The sequence below is a fragment of the Polyodon spathula genome, unplaced genomic scaffold, assembly GCF_017654505.1.
Source record: "Polyodon spathula isolate WHYD16114869_AA unplaced genomic scaffold, ASM1765450v1 scaffolds_3282, whole genome shotgun sequence".
Lineage (NCBI taxonomy): Eukaryota > Metazoa > Chordata > Actinopteri > Acipenseriformes > Polyodontidae > Polyodon > Polyodon spathula.
The window spans coordinates 1-5,000 of NW_024474745.1; the positions used below are offsets into that span (position 1 = coordinate 1).

Here is a 5,000-nt window from a genome sequence, read left to right on the forward strand (position 1 = left end):
AAAGCGCCCTTTCGCCGGGGCGGAACGGCAGATGCGTTTTGGGAGGAGTTCCCTGTTTTTGTTTTGCGTGCGTGGCCTCGCTGCCGCTTGGCAGAGGGGAGGGCCTTTGGGCCTTTGGGCCGGCCGGAAGGGCTCGGCCACCAGCAAAGGCACGCTCCGGCTTCTCTACAGCTCGAATAAACCTTTCGCCTTTTACTAAAGATTTCCGTGGAGAGGAGCATTTACGAGTTCGATCCAATTTTTGGACAGCCCTTCCCCTCAGGGAGGGGCTCCACCTGGAGTTTAAAAGCAGAACGAGCACAGAAAGGGCGGTCGCCCCCGTTGGAGCCCGGCACCTTTCCTTCCTTCCTTCCTCCTCCCTCCGCCCGCCCGAGAAGCAAGTACCACGACTGCTGCGGCGGGCGGCCGCGCCCGGGGCGTTTGGCCAAAACCATTGTGGGCATCGCTTCTCGGCCTCTTGGCTCAGATCAAGTGTAGTATCTGTTCTTATCAGTTTAATATCTGATACGTCCCCCATCGGGGGACCGTCTATATTAAATGGATTTTTGGAAGCGGGAGATGGAAGCGGGGCTTGCTCCGTCCACTCCACGCATCGACCCGGTATTGCAGTACCTCCAGGAACGGTGCACAGTTCTCAGAAAGAGACAGAAAGAGAGAGAGAGAGAGAGAGAGAGAACGAGAGAGAGAGAGAGGGAGAGAGAGAGAGAGGAGAGAGAGGAGAGAGAGGCGAGAGAGAGGAGAGGGAGAGAGAGAGAGAGAGAGAGCCCCACCCTAACCCTATGGGTGTGCCTACTCGAGGGTTGGAGGGGAAAGGACCCTGCGCGGGCAAAAGGCGAGTCTTTTCTTTTTTTTTTTTTTTTTTTTTTTTTTTTTTTTTTTTTTCATATTTACATATTCAGGCAGGCCTAACACACGCAGCAGGCCAGTGTAGCAGCAGCAGCAAAGCGCCCTTTCGCCGGGGCGGAACGGCAGATGCGTTTTGGGAGGAGTTCCCTGTTTTTGTTTTGCGTGCGTGGCCTCGCTGCCGCTTGGCAGAGGGGAGGGCCTTTGGGCCTTTGGGCCGGCCGGAAGGGCTCGGCCACCAGCAAAGGCACGCTCCGGCTTCTCTACAGCTCGAATGAACCTTTCGCCTTTTACTAAAGATTTCCGTGGAGAGGAGCATTTACGAGTTCGATCCAATTTTTGGACAGCCCTTCCCCTCAGGGAGGGGCTCCACCTGGAGTTTAAAAGCAGAACGAGCACAGAAAGGGCGGTCGCCCCCGTTGGAGCCCGGCACCTTTCCTTCCTTCCTTCCTTCCTTCCTTCCTCCCTCCGCCCGCCCGAGAAGCAAGTACCACGACTGCTGCGGCGGGCGGCCGCGCCCGGGGCGTTTGGCCAAAACCATTGTGGGCATCGCTTCTCGGCCTCTTGGCTCATTTCAAGTGTATGTGGCATGACCGCAGCATTTTGAATATTTGCTGAGAAAGAGAAGGCGCTGGGATTTGGATGCGATGGCAACGGGAAGAAGAATGCAGAATTTGATCCGGTTTCGATGGAGTGAGGAGTTGGAGAAACAGCTGAGGACCGTGGATGTTGGAGAATGGAAGAATACGCCAGGTGGACGTGAATTTTTCGTTAAGGAAGTGCTGCTGAAAGGACTGAAGCTGGAAGTTAAGTCTATTTTTTGTTTCCAAAATTATGATAAGTTTTTTGATTTAGCTCTATGTAGCGAAGAACTGGCTCGAAATGTGTGGGATGTTTTTCAGCAGAAGAAAAATGAAAGACCTTTTTCAATGTATATTGGAGACCCTTTGTTTGCAAGGGAAGTTCGACCTTTATTTGTTTTTATGTACAACCCATATGTTGGACAAGAGGATGTTGCACAGTACGTTGGTCGGGTTTGCGATATTATTTCGGGACCTTTTAAAGTTCTTGACCCTGCAGGTATTTGGACTGGGAAATGGAAATTCTTTGTGAGGCTGAAGATTTGTAGTACAAAAGAGGGGGGTATAATACACCCTCCGGGCCAGATACAGATTGGAGGAAACAGGGGTTTTCTATCTTACCCTGGGCAACCAAGGAAATGCTTCAAGTGTGACACTGAAGGACATGAGGCGAGTGAGTGCCAAGTGGTGTTCTGCCAAAAGTGTAGGAGGAAGGGGCATGAAGCGATGGACTGCAACACCCCAAAGAGTTGTAGTATGTGTGGATCCTTCGATCATTTGTACAGAGAGTGTGGGAAGCGTGGTATGGATGGAGAGCGAGCAAATGAGAGTGGTGATGGTGCAAAGAAAGATGGGAGTGAAGAAGGAAAGAGTGGAAGTGGAGGTGGTATGGCTGGTGAGGGAGTAAATGAGGGTGGTGATGGTGTAAAGAAAGGTGGGACTGGAAAGGGAATGAGTGGAATTGGAAGTAGTATGGATGGTGAGCGAGCAAATGAGTGTGGTGATGGGGTAAAGAAAGATGGGAGTGTAAAGGGGATGTGTGGAGGGAGTAAAAGTGGTGGTCTTGTAGGTAAGGAACATGGTGTGGAGAGAGGTGGAGGGGGTATGAGTGGTAATGTAGTGAAAGGGGGTGCAGATGAGAGTATGTGTGGTGGTGGTGGTGTGGGTGAAGGTGGTGGTGGGGCGGACAAGGTACAAGAGAGTGAGGCGATGGAGGCAACGGAGAGTGGAGTTCAAAGAAAGCGGAAAGAGAGGGAGATTGGAGCTGTGAGCAGTAGTGAAGAGAGTGCCAGCGAGGGTGTAGTCGGGCCAAGCTGGTCTGAAAGTGTGGAAGAAGAGGAGGAAAGGAGGAAAAAAAGAATCGAAGACGTAAAGGAGAAAAGGAAACAGGAAAAGGAGGCGTACGAACGGCTAACTTGGGCAGAGAAGATGGTAATACAAGAGGAGAAGAAGAAAAAGAAAGGTGTAGAGACTTCTACCTATAGACATACTTTAATGTCTTGTTACTGTGAGAAGGAATTTAGTGAATTAATGATTTGGAATGAAAGACTGAGAAAGGGACCTGCACCGGAGAGTGAGGTACAGAAGTATTGGATTGAGAGGGAGAGGATTTTGCAAGATGCTAGACGGAAAGCAGATATAGCAAGGAGGGAGGCGGAAAAGAAATAGGGGAATATGGTTTTGTTTTTTGTTTTTTTTGTTTTTTTGCTGAATTGTATGTTTGTGTGATGATTATTATAATGAAATGATGTTGTCTATATGTGTTTTTTGAACGTTTTTTGTGGGTTTGTGTTCAGGGGTTGATTTGCATATATGTAAATTTAAAGAAATGGTGTTTTTCAGAATATATGTTAGTTATTGGTTTTATGTATTAGCTAGTCTTTGGTTTAGTGGTTTGGGTTTGTAATGGTAACATGTTCTTGTGGTTTTGGGTGTTTTTGTCTTTGTTATTTGTTATGGTATTGTGGAGTGTAAGTGTTAGTCGTGTAGTTTTTTTTCAAAGGGTCTGTTTTTTATTGTAAAGTTCTTTATGACTTCGATAATGTGACTGTTTTTGTTCTGTATTGTATTTAGTGGTTTGATTATGTATGAGTATGTTTTTCTTTGTTTAATGAAAATAAATAAAAACTTTAAAAAAAAAAAAAAAAAAAAAAAAATCTGTTCTTATCAGTTTAATATCTGATACGTCCCCCATAGGGGGACCGTCTATATTAAATGGATTTTTGGAAGCGGGAGATGGAAGCGGGGCTTGCTCCGTCCACTCCACGCATCGACCCGGTATTGCAGTACCTCCGGGAACGGTGCCCATTTCTCAGAAAGGTCAAAAGAGAGAGAGAGAGAGAGAGAGAGAGAGAGAGAGAGAGAGAGAGAGAGAGAGAGAGAGAGAGAGAGAGAGAGAGATGGAGAGAGAGAGAGAGAGAGAGAGAGAGCCCCACCCTACCCCCCCTCCCTCCCCACCTCCCCTTTCCTGGGACGCGCCGTTTTCCCGCTCTTTTCGTTTTTTCGTTTTTTTTTTTTTTTTTTTTTTTTTTTATTTCATATTCAGGCAGGCCTAACACACGCAGCAGGCCAGTGTAGCAGCAGCAGCAGCAGCAAAGCGCCCTTTCGCCGGGGCGGAACGGCAGATGCGTTTTGGGAAGAGTTCCCTTTTTTTGTTTTGCGTGGCCTTGCTGCCGCTTGGTAGAGGGGAGTGCCTTTGGGCCGGCCGGAAGGGCTCGGCCACCAGCAAAGGCACGCTCCGGCTTCTCTACAGCTCGAATGAACCTTTCGCCTTTTACTAAAGATTTCCGTGGAGAGGAGCATTTACGAGTTCGATCCAATTTTTGGACAGCCCTTCCCCTCAGGGAGGGGCTCCACCTGGAGTTTAAAAGCAGAACGAGCACAGAAAGGGCGGTCGCCCCCGTTGGAGCCCGGCACCTTTTTCCTTCCTTCCTTCCTTCCTTCCTCCCTCCGCCCGCCCGAGAAGCAAGTACCACGACTGCTGCGGCGGGCGGCCGCGCCCGGGGCGTTTGGCCAAAACCATTGTGGGCATCGCTTCTCGGCCTCTTGGCTCAGATCAAGAGAACAGAGAAGGCAAAGGTAATATCTGGAAAGCGTGAGCTGGAAAGAGATTTACTGAGAAAATGGAAGAAGGACAGAGAGGAAGAAATACCCTGCGATTCCAGCTGAAGCAGTTGACTGGATTGTGGGGGAGAAGGAAGTTTGTTCTGGAGGTCTTGTTTGGGCTGTTCAAGCTGGAACCAGAGGAGGTGCTGTGTTTGAAAGACTTCATTGCGAAGGGAATTTTCGACCTGACCCTGTACACGGAAGAAGACTGCTGGAAGGCCATGAAAGTGTTTGAGGAGAACAAGGAGAGGCTGCCGGCCAGTGTTTTTAACCTGGAACCGCTGTTTCTCATGGACTGGAGAGCAGTGTTTGTGTCGATGTCCTGCCCTTTTGTACCGGTGGAGGACATCACTACCAGCTTGAAGAGGAGCTGTGAGTTGAGAGGCGAGATGCCAGGGAAGGTACTGGACACTGAGAAGGTATGGAATGGAGTATGGAAGTATACAGCAAGATTGTTTATCAGGGAGGGGA

At 49.1% G+C, this 5,000-nt stretch overlaps 5 non-coding genes across 5 annotated transcripts; all 5 read left to right on the forward strand.

Annotated features, from left to right (window-relative positions):
• The first annotated feature begins 151 nt into the window (after positions 1-151).
• Positions 152-269, forward strand: LOC121311788. Its single transcript, XR_005949524.1, has one exon. It is a non-coding gene; the product is annotated as a U5 spliceosomal RNA (small nuclear RNA).
• A 172-nt stretch (positions 270-441) lies between these two features.
• LOC121311757 lies at positions 442-634 on the forward strand. The gene has a single exon (XR_005949501.1). It is a non-coding gene; the product is annotated as a U2 spliceosomal RNA (small nuclear RNA).
• A 458-nt stretch (positions 635-1,092) lies between these two features.
• Positions 1,093-1,210, forward strand: LOC121311790. The gene has a single exon (XR_005949526.1). It is a non-coding gene; the product is annotated as a U5 spliceosomal RNA (small nuclear RNA).
• A 2,337-nt stretch (positions 1,211-3,547) lies between these two features.
• Positions 3,548-3,735, forward strand: LOC121311772. The gene has a single exon (XR_005949513.1). It is a non-coding gene; the product is annotated as a U2 spliceosomal RNA (small nuclear RNA).
• Positions 3,736-4,156: 421 nt separating this feature from the next.
• LOC121311792 lies at positions 4,157-4,274 on the forward strand. The gene has a single exon (XR_005949528.1). It is a non-coding gene; the product is annotated as a U5 spliceosomal RNA (small nuclear RNA).
• The last annotated feature ends 726 nt before the right edge of the window (positions 4,275-5,000 follow it).